The sequence below is a fragment of the Homalodisca vitripennis genome, chromosome 5 (genome assembly GCF_021130785.1).
Source record: "Homalodisca vitripennis isolate AUS2020 chromosome 5, UT_GWSS_2.1, whole genome shotgun sequence".
In the NCBI taxonomy this organism is placed as follows: Eukaryota; Metazoa; Arthropoda; class Insecta; order Hemiptera; family Cicadellidae; genus Homalodisca; species Homalodisca vitripennis.
The window spans coordinates 36,002,777-36,015,005 of record NC_060211.1 but is presented as its reverse complement, the minus strand read 5'-3'; positions in this window follow the sequence as shown (position 1 = coordinate 36,015,005).

Below are 12,229 nucleotides of genomic sequence, written 5' to 3'. Positions count from 1 at the left end.
GTCCGGACTTAACCAGTCACCGAATTCCGCTTATCCCCGAATTTGCAAGCGTTTACTTTGGGGGCCTGGGGGCGTAGCCCCCAGCGAGCCGAAGGCGAGTCTAATATATATACAACCGCATGTGTAACTGACTGACTGACTGACTCACTCACTCACGTATACTAATTCTAACCTACTTCCAGATGAGTTAGAGACTTGAAATTTGGTACACAGATAGCTTTCCACGTGTAACCACCAGGAAAATCCCGAAAAGTGAGAATTTTTCATTTTCAACCCCTCAAAAAAATTCCCAAAAAATCGCGCATTCTTCACCCCTGCAGGCATTTTTTGTAAGCCCGATAGCGGGCGAACCGTTGGAGCTAGCTCGGATCTGACGGAAAATTCATGGTCAGGAATGAAGTGAACTACAAAAAAGGTCTAATGACTTTTTGCTCTATCTTCCATGGTTAAGCGACAAAACGCTCGAACATTTGAAATTCCAGAGATTTTTTCGATAAAAATAATGTTTCAAGCCCGATAGCGGCCGAACCGTTGGTCGTAGCTCAAATCTGATTGACCCATCAAATTAGCAAATTGCGCGATCTACAGAAAAGGTCCAGTAATCTTTTGCCCTATCTCGATTGGTTTGGCCGAAAAACGTGATTATGTACAATTTTGTTGTAACTTTTACGCGAAACTTTTGTTTTTTGGGGTCGATAGCGGCGAAACCATTGGTCGGAGGTCAAAATAAGACTAACGTTTTATTTAGGAAATAAGATGACCTACAAAAAAGGTCCAGTGACTTTTTACTATATTTCCCTTAGTTTGACCGCAAAACGCGATTAAGTGAAAATATTGGACATTTTCGCCTAAAAATTTACATTCCGGGCTTGATAGCGGCTAAACGGTTGGTCGTAACTCAAAACAAATTTTAAACGGGATTTAGGAAATCACGTGATCTACAGAAAAGGTTCAGTGACTTCGGGAGTTGGCTGAGCGTTAGCTAAGCGTCAATAGTAGATAGGGACAGAGGAATATTTATTATGTTCACAGACACAATACCCTCTAAAAAAGGCCCAAGTGTGTCATTAACCCCCGGTAATATTAACCCCCCCCCCCCGGGGATTTCCTGGTATGACCTGATAACCTCCTGTACATTCAACCCCCTGATGTGTTAACCCCCCTGGTAACATTAAACCCCCCCAGGGAATTTCCTGCCATGACCTCATGTCCGAATTTTACCAGTCACCAAATCTCTTAACCCCCCCCCCTGGGAAGATCCTGGTATGACCAGATAACCCCCTGGAGACTTATCCCCCGGTAACGTTAACCCCCCCTGGGAATTTGTTCATATGACCAGACAATATCCTGACGAAATTAAACCCCCTCTTGTCTTAACCTCCTTAACATTAATCACCCACCCAGGGAATTTCTCGCCTTGACTAGATAGTCTCCTGGTGATATTAAACCCCCTGTTCGACTTAAAATACTGCCTTGAGGTCGGTTTTTTATTATGTTTATACTAAACAATTCAAGATAGCTGACCCGTGCAGACTTTTCTCCCGAGCTCATTTCTGGCTAAACCATAGGTCGTAGATCAGATCTGAGGGCACAATCGAAAGACAAAATTAAATTTCCAACAAGAAAGGTCCAGTCACTTTTTGTCGTATCTCTAACGGTTTAACCGCAAAATGCCCTCAAAGTCAAAAGTTTTTACGAATCCGGAAAAAAATCTATGAAAAAGGTCAATTTTTAAATCCCTTGTCATTTACTTAATGTCCGGACTTAACCAGTCACCGAATTCCGCTTATCCCCGAATTTGCAAGCGTTTACTTTGGGGGCCTGGGGGCGTAGCCCCCAGCGAGCCGAAGGCGAGTCTAATATATATACAACCGCATGTGTAACTGACTGACTGACTCACTCACTCACGTATACTAATTCTAACCTACTTCCAGATGAGTTAGAGACTTGAAATTTGGTACACAGATAGCTTTCCACGTGTAACCACCAGGAAAATCCCGAAAAGTGAGAATTTTTCATTTTCAACCCCTCAAAAAAATTCCCAAAAAATCGCGCATTCTTCACCCCTGCAGGCATTTTTTGTAAGCCCGATAGCGGGCGAACCGTTGGAGCTAGCTCGGATCTGACGGAAAATTCATGGTCAGGAATGAAGTGAACTACAAAAAAGGTCTAATGACTTTTTGCTCTATTTTCCATGGTTAAGCGACAAAACGCTCGAACATTTGAAATTCCAGAGATTTTTTCGATAGAAAATAATGTTTCCAAGCCCGATTAGGCGGCCGAACCCGTTGGTCGTAGCTCAAATCTGATTGACCCACTAAAATTAGCAAATTGCGCGATCTACAGAAAAGGTCCAGTAATCTTTATGCTCCTATCTCGATTGGTTTGGCCGAAAACGTGAAATTATGTACAATTTTTTGTTGTAACTTTTTTACCGCGAAACTTTTTGTTTTTGGGGTCCGGGATAGCGGCGAAACCATTGCGGGTTGTCGGAGGTCAAAATAATGACTAACGTTTTATTTAGGAAATTAAGATGACCTACAAAAAAGGTCCAGTTGTGACCTTTTTTACCTATATTTCCCTTAGTTTTGACCGCAAAAACGCGATTAACGTGGAAAATATTGCGACATTTCTCGCCTAAAAATTTACATTCCGGGCTTGATAGCGGCCTAAACGGTTGGTCGTAACTCAAAACAAATTTTAAACGGGATTTAGGAAATCACGTGATCTACAGAAAAGGTTCAGTGACTTCGGGAGTTGGCTGAGCGTTAGCTAAGCGTCAATAGTAGATAGGGACAGAGGAATATTTATTATGTTCACAGACACAATACCCTCTAAAAAAGGCCCAAGTGTGTCATTAACCCCCGGTAATATTAACCCCCCCCCCGGGGATTTCCTGGTATGACCTGATAACCTCCTGTACATTCAACCCCCTGAATGTGTTAACCCCCCTGGTAACATTAAACCCCCCCAGGGAATTTCCCTGCCATGACCTCATGTCCCAAATTTTTACCAGTCACCAAATCTCTTAACCCCCCCCCCCTGGGAAGATCCTGGTATGACCAGATAACCCCCTGGAGACTTATCCCCCGGTAACGTTAACCCCCCCTGGGAATTTGTTCATATGACCAGACAATTATCCTGACGAAATTAAACCCCCTCTTTGTCTTAACCTCCTTAACATTAATCACCCACCCAGGGAATTTCTCGCCTTGACTAGATAGTCTCCTGGTGATATTAAACCCCCTGTTCGACTTAAAATACTGCCTTGAGGTCGGTTTTTATTATGTTTATACTAAAACAATTCAAGATAGCTGACCCCGTGCAGGACTTTTCTCCCGAGCTCATTTCTGGCTAAAACCATAGGTCGTAGATCAGATCTGAGGGCACAATCGAAAGACAAAATTAAATTTCCAACAAGAAAGGTCCAGTCACTTTTTTGTCGTATCTCTAACGGTTTAACCGCAAAATGCCCTCCAAAAGTTCAAAAGTTTTTACGAATCCGGAAAAAAATCTATGAAAAAGGTTCAATTTTTAAATCCCTTGTCATTTACTTAATGTCCGGACTTAACCAGTCACCGAATTCCGCTTATCCCCGAATTTGCAAGCGTTTACTTTGGGGGCCTGGGGGCGTAGCCCCCAGCGAGCCGAAGGCGAGTCTAATATATATACAACCGCATGTGTAACTGACTGACTGACTGACTCACTCATCACTCACGTATACTAATTCTAACCTACTTCCAGATGAGTTAGAGACTTGAAATTTGGTACACAGATAGCTTTCCACGTGTAACCACCAGGAAAATCCCGAAAAGTGAGAATTTTTCATTTTCAACCCCTCAAAAAAAAATTCCCAAAAAATCGCGCATTCTTTCACCCCTGCAGGCATTTTTTGTAAGCCCGATAGCGGGCGAACCGTTTGGAGCTAGCTCGGATCTGACGGAAAATTCATGGTCAGGAAATGAACGTGAACTACAAAAAAGGTCTAATGACTTTTTGCTCTATCTTCCATGGTTATAAGCGACAAAACAAAACGCTCGAACATTTGAAATTCCAGAGATTTTTTCGATATAAAATAATGTTTTCAAGCCCGATAGCGGCCGAACCGTTGGGTCGTAGCTCAAAATCTGATTGCCCCATAAAATTTAGCAAATTGCGCGATCTACAGAAAAGGTCCAGTAATCTTTTGCCCTATCTCGATTGGTTTGGCCGAAAAACGTGATTATGTACAATTTTGTTGTAACTTTTACGCGAAACTTTTGTTTTTGGGGTCGATAGCGGCGAAACCATTGGTCGGAGGTCAAAATAAAGACTAAACGTTTTATTTAGGAAATAAGATGACCTACAAAAAAGGTCCAGTGACTTTTTACTATATTTCCCTTAGTTTGACCGCAAAACGCGATTAAGTGAAAATATTGGACATTTTCGCCTAAAAATTTACATTCCGGGCTTGATAGCGGCTAAACGGTTGGTCGTAACTCAAAACAAATTTTTAAACGGGATTTAGGAAATCACGTGATCTACAGAAAAGGTTCAGTGTACTTCGGGAGTTGGCTGAGCGTTAGCTAAGCGTCAATAGTAGATAGGGACAGAGGAATATTTATTATGTTCACAGACACAATACCCTCTAAAAAAGGCCCAAGTGTGTCATTAACCCCCGGTAATATTAACCCCCCCCCGGGGATTTCCTGGTATGACCTGATAACCTCCTGTACATTCAACCCCCTGATGTGTTAACCCCCCTGGTAACATTAAACCCCCCCAGGGAATTTCCTGCCATGACCTCATGGTCCAAATTTTACCAGTCACCAAATCTCTTAAACCCCCCCCCCCTGGGAAGATCCTGGTATGACCAGATAACCCCTGGAGACTTATCCCCCGGTAACGTTAACCCCCCCTGGGAATTTGTTTCATATGACCAGACAATATTCCTGACGAAATTAAACCCCCTCTTGTCTTAACCTCCTTAACATTAATCACCCACCCAGGGAATTTCTCGCCTTGACTAGATAGTCCTCCTGGTGATATTAAACCCCTGTTCGACTTAAAATACTGCCTCTGAGGTCGGTTTTTATTATGTTTATACTAAACAATTCAAGATAGCTGACCCGTGCAGACTTTTCTCCCGAGCTCATTTCTGGCTAAACCATAGGTCGTAGATTCAGATCTGAGGGCACAATCGAAAGACAAAATTAAATTTCCAACAAGAAAAAGGTCCAGTCACTTTTTGTCGTATCTCTAACGGTTTAACCGCAAAATGCCCTCAAAGTCAAAAGTTTTTACGAATCCGGAAAAAAATCTATGAAAAAGGTCAATTTTTAAATCCCTTGTCATTTACTTAATGTCCGGACTTAACCAGTCACCGAATTTCCGCTTATCCCCGAATTTGCAAGCGTTTACTTTGGGGGCCTGGGGGCGTAGCCCCCAGCGAGCCGAAGGCGAGTCTAATATATTATACAACCGCATGTGTAACTGACTGACTGACTGGACTGACTCACTCACTCACGTATACTAATTCTAACCTACTTCCAGATGAGTTAGAGACTTGAAATTTGGTACACAGATAGCTTTCCACGTGTAACCACAGGAAAATCCCGAAAAGTGAGAATTTTTCATTTTCAACCCCTCAAAAAAATTCCCAAAAAATCGCGCATTCTTCACCCCTGCAGGCATTTTTTGTAAGCCCGATAGCGGGCGAACCGTTGGAGCTAGCTCGGATCTGACGGAAAATTCATGGTCAGGAATGAAGTGAACTACAAAAAAGGTCTAATGACTTTTTGCTCTATCTTCCATGGTTTTAAGCGACAAAACGCTCGAACATTTGAAATTCCAGAGATTTTTTCGATAAAAAATAATGTTTCAAGCCCGATAGCGGCCGAACCGTTGGTCGTAGCTCAAATCTGATTGACCCATAAAAATTAGCAAATTGCGCGATCTACAGAAAAGGTCCCAGTAATCTTTTGCCCTATCTCGATTGGTTTGGCCGAAAAACGTGATTATGTACAATTTTGTTGTAACTTTTACGCGAAACTTTTGTTTTTGGGGTCGATAGCGGCGAAACCATTTGGTCGGAGGTCAAAATAAGACTAACGTTTTATTTAGGAAATAAGATGACCTACAAAAAAAGGTCCAGTGACTTTTTACTATATTTCCCTTAGTTTGACCGCAAAACGCGATTAAGTGAAAATATTGGACATTTTCGCCTAAAAAATTTACATTCCGGGCTTGATAGCGGCTTAAACGGTGGTCGTAACTCAAAAAACAAATTTTAAACGGGATTTAGGAAATCACGTGATCTACAGAAAAGGTTCAGTGACTTCGGGAGTTGGCTGAGCGTTAGCTAAGCGTCAATAGTAGATAGGGACAGAGGAATATTTATTATGTTCACAGACACAATACCCTCTAAAAAAGGCCCAAAGTGTGTCATTAACCCCGGTAATATTAACCCCCCCCCGGGGATTTCCTGGTATGACCTGATAACCTCCTGTACATTCAACCCCCTGATGTGTTTAACCCCCCTGGTAACATTAAACCCCCCCAGGGAATTTCCTGCCATGACCTCATGTCCAAATTTTACCAGTCACCAAATCTCTTAACCCCCCCCCCTGGGAAGATCCTGGTATGACCAGATAACCCCCTGGAGACTTATCCCCCGGTAACGTTAACCCCCCTGGGAATTTGTTCATATGACCAGACAATATCCTGACGAAATTAAACCCCCTCTTGTCTTAACCTCCTTAACATTAATCACCCACCCAGGGAATTTCTCGCCTTGACTAGATAGTCTCCTGGTGATATTAAAACCCCCTGTTCGACTTAAAATACTGCCTTGAGGTCGGTTTTTATTATGTTTATACTAAACAATTCAAGATAGCTGACCCGTGCAGACTTTTCTCCCGAGCTCATTTCTGGCTAAACCATAGGTCGTAGATCAGATCTGAGGGCACAATCGAAAGACAAAATTAAATTTCCAACAAGAAAGGTCCAGTTCACTTTTTGTCGTATCTCTAACGGTTTAACCGCAAAATGACCCTCAAAGTTCAAAAAAGTTTTTACGAATCCGGAAAAAAATCTATGAAAAAAAAGGTTCAATTTTTAAATCCCTTGTCATTTTACTTAATGTCCGGACTTAAACCAGTCACCGAATTCCGCTTATCCCCGAATTTTGCAAGCGTTTACTTTGGGGGCCTGGGGGCGTAGCCCCAGCGAGCCCGAAGGCGAGTTCTAATAATAAAATCACATGAATTTAGTTAATAAATTAATCGAATATTGCATTACTAGCTCTTAAAGCTATAACTTAATTCTATTCTTGGAAATGCTTGAGCATTTTAAGTTCATGAAAATTTCACTATAAATATAATCAAAAAACCATTATAATTTTAATAACTCAGAATGTTACAGTTTCACCCAGATATATGGCAATGGACTGATGGCTTTGGATCTGACTAACATCAGAGTACCAAGTAATTTATACCTTTTAAGCTTTGTAGCATGGTTTCTTTTGGAAAATTATAAAATATTTTGTTTCCTCGAAGGCTCTTCATTTGATGCAATAGAGTCATAAATCTAGATTGGTACCAACCTGGGCCAAGATGGTAGACTTCCACGGTTTCTAAGTTCTATAAATGTAATGAGATGTTCTTAAAAACGTTTTTAACAACTTTAAATTTCTGACAGGGATTTTCTTATATAGGGTGTTAAAATACCACGTCCAACTCGAAGAAGTAGATATTAAAGAATATATATATATATATATATATATATATATAATATATATATATATATATATATATATGTATGTATGTATGTATTTAGGGTGATTTTCACATGCATTATTAAGAGTAGGCTGCTATGAGCAGAATTGTTGTGATCTGTATTTTTAATTCAATTTACAATAATTATTTTTTGTCTATTTAGTGCATATTTTGCGAAACGATATGCAATGAGCTTACACAAAATGTGATTTTTGTGATGTATGTGCACAGTATGTTTGATTTATTATCATGTAAATTTATTTCTTTTAAGTGATCAACTGTATGTGTGGCTAAGTTTATTTCTTAGAATATTTAACACCTGAGGAAGGAGATGGATTTCAATTCACGAAACGTCATGTTATATATTTTGTGCCATGTAGCAATGGCAAAGCTCCTTATATCCTTTAAAACCATTCATCGTCAATAGCAAATTTTAAACGAAGAAGAAACCACTTGTTTGCCGACCACACTGTTTCCCTAATAGAAAGATGTCTATTACCAGCCGTATACGTAATCTCACGACATAATTACTGTGATGACTGTGGGAGCTCCGTGCCCTGTCACTTTCACCTGTGCTCACTCCAGTGCTTGACTTCTCGTGCTTGTGACTTGCATCATGTACAGTGACAACGTTTAGACTGGCCTCCAACTAGATGTGGTATGATGTGTTGACTTTAACCTACATTGTAATTATATGTTAGGCTAGTTATGCACCTGAAAAAGACATCAGATTGCAGATCTCGAAACGTAGTGTTATACATTTCTTTATATATTTAACGGTAGAAAATGTCCGAAATCCTATTATATTTTCTAATCTTACATCACCAAATAACAATCTTTAAAGTTTCAAAGAATTAGACTAATTCATAGGGAATACTTGAAACAATATTCAAACACAAATAGGTTTAATTTTGGATACTGGTATAAATAGCATATTCTAAGACACTAAAAGGCACGAAGATAATATCAGAAAATTATCAAAAACCAAATTCGTTTTCTTATTATAAGTTTTACTCATGAATTTAAAACACTCTTATACGATAAAGTATTTTTCCCATACCCATATAATTAAAGAAAACGATATATACACAGTTTTATTTATCTCATTCCCATCAAGCAAGTTACCAAAAATAGCAGCATTCAAATCAAACTAATTACATGATATCTAATTTACATTTAACTAACTGTAAAGTACCAATTAAGGGATAATTATATAAAAATAAGGGTTACAAATAAAAAGTAATTAACATAATTTTAAAAGCAACACAAAAAAGAAAAACACATTTATCACTATATTAAAATTACATTAAATATATAAATAAGTTTTTTTTTATCAATAGTTTAGCTATGACCTCTGTATCTGCTGATGAATCTCTTTGAATTCTAAATCAACGTACTAAAAAATATAACATTATTAAGCCTAATATAATAGTTTTAGTAACCAACCGTATTTTGACCGATCGCAAGGAAATTTCAACTTAAGTAACAAGGAATAAAAATTGTTTCCATCTAAATGTATTCTGAATAAATATTCTTACCATATAAAAAAATTATCAAAATTTACATTTATTGTAAAAAATTAAAACTCTTACTGGCGCGCCATCATAAGTTATGTAAAAATTGCTTCTAATTGTAAAAATAGTTATTAATAAATTCGTCCCTAAACTCTGTACACAAAAAAGATGTTTACAAAACAATACCAAATGTATTTTCAATTGATGTCCTTGTAGAAATGTACTGGATGTGAATTTAAAATGGTTCAAATCTTATAAGAAATTGTCAATAATAAGTATCCTGAACAAATTAAAATCACATTAAAATTATATTCCAATAAGAGTTGTCTTTGATTAACCATTGTATATTTAGAAAAAAACAAAACGAAAAAAAACATGGAATGGAATAAAAATTCGAGTTTTACAAACCCAGTTACAAACTCAGGAGGACAGGCCTTTGACGTTTTGATCCTAAAACCAATAGATCACTTTCTTTGATGAATAGAAGCATATTTCAAGTTTCTAGGACCTTTCCATCAAGAGTTATCGCACAGACGGATGGACAACGACATGATGTCAAGAAGATCCCGTCGGGTCCTTTCCATGGAAGTGTAGTATATTTTATACTTCTATTATACTAAATTCGTGAATTCAATGTATTTTTTTTACTATCACTTTAACTTTGTAATGCACTTATTCGTTATATGTGTTTCAGACAAAACGATACTACTCGTAATTATCACCTGGGTATTATGGCTTCCATCCTTTTATACTTCTTCATTACTCCACTCCTGGTTTTGTGCGGAACTCAGGCCACAGAACGGCCACCATTCTTCGCCATCATCGCTTCACCTCAAGATACGGACGATTCAAAAGTCTTTCCTGACGCAACAGAATATGGAAGGTCTGAAGATTCTCTGGACCTACTAACCTCGTCTAGAACTCTTTATTCAAACACGTTCCTGTTTATTCCTCCTGAGATTCGTTGCCGAAAATGCTATAGGGTTGTTAATGGAGAATGCAGAAGGATTGTAGGATGCAGACTGAGGGATCCATAAAGTAAATCTGTACGTACTTAATATTAAAGTACTCTTTTTTTAGTTGCTGCAGAATATAGTAACGCTTGGAAATAGTTCAAGGTTTCGAAACAAAAAAAATTAATATTTATAGATATAGTACGTACAGAATATAATGTTGTTGTTCAGAATTAGTTAATTTACAAGCACATGATCTGCCCTACAAGTCTGCTAGTTACAAGTTTAGCATATTCCTGCTTTAGGATAGTGATCAGAATTTGGGTTTTCCTTTTCTATTTTAGGAATGATGATGAAATTAGTTCAGTATTTTTCGGGAGCATAACCAGAACGATTCGCCATTGGAAGTATCTTCTAATAGGAGTGGTTCTTTTAGCTTCGATTACTTTTCAATTCCCCCACTCATATCCGGATGATTGTAATCATTAATAAAAAAATTGAGCCATTATAAAAACTATGATGAAACTTGAAATCTACGCTGTGCTGCCCAAGAAACCCTACCTGCTTATCACGCACATCATTTTTCTAAAAAGTTTGTTACCGTGGGGCCAGGTTCATCTTATCCCCAGAGCTATGCAGTTTCCATATCAGGCTGGAAATTAAAAGTCCACAGAGAAGTTTTACTATCTCCTATTTACCCATCATTTCCTAGAAGGATACCTTCTTCTTCTGTACCTCCTCTGCAGAACACTAACGTTCGGGAATATCAGTAAACATGACAGCCAAACACTACAAACATTTACTATGAATCTTGATCAAATATGAACGAACAAAAAAAGTACTCAGTGTGTCCATAAATCAGGATTTTATTAAAATAATATAACTTTCCCAAGAAGTTCAAAACTTAGCGCTTAGGAGTGGTATTTCAAAAAATATTTGTCCTATAGCACCATCGAAAAATCTTTTTTGTAATGTGTAGTATCACTTGTTTTAATCTTTTACTTAATACCGATCAGATTAGCTCTTTTGTAATATTTCTGAAGAAGAAGAATATACAATCACGTGTTTTCACTATTTTAATCTCGGAATGTTACAGATTAATAAATGTTCCCATCTGTAATTATAGATGTGAACTCCGCTCCTATCACGTGACATGTAGAGGATGCTACGGAATATTAGTTATAAAACAAACGGTTTTATTAAAAGGCGTAAGTATTATACATTCCAATCACATGTAGTACATATTACTATTAATAGTTACTCTAGTAATATTCAGTAATTTCCACTATATTTGACGATAACAATTTTCTGACCATTTTGACCATACAATAGAACTACAGAATTTTTTAAAACATATTCCACAACAAGAGTCCAGATTCGAACTAGTGGAGTTGCCATTAAGAAATCTTTGATACGTTTAATTAATGACTTTAACTTTAATTAAAAATAAATTCCAAAATATTTGTACTTCATTGATTAAATCTTCAATAATCATACACTTTACAAAATGTTAAACAAAGGATTTTCTACGCATATCACTAATCTCTTTAAAAATAAGAAATCAGCCTGCAATCAGAATAAAAGCGTAAAAATTGCATTAGGATTGATATTCTTCTTCAATATCGTTTTAAATTTTGGGTGAAAATAGAAAGTATGGCGTATTTCACGCTAGGTAAGACTGACTATAGTTAGTTTTTCTACAGAAGAGCTCTTCCGCCAGGTTCCAGCGTAAGCGGCCACTGATCATCATGGATAACCAAAAACTCTTTTGAAATATGTTCTATTTGGGGGATAGGGTTAAATTGAATTGCCAAGAATCCATATCAGTATTCACGGCCAGTACCTACAGTATTTTCATTTTATCCAGTAGTTTTCAAAACCTCAAAATAATAACCAATAAGGGATTTCGTAAGGGTTTACACAAAAAATTATGTACGCCTTTAATTATTGACGTAGAAACTCGAACATTTTTTATGTCGTTTTTCAAAAAACATTCAACAAAATGCGA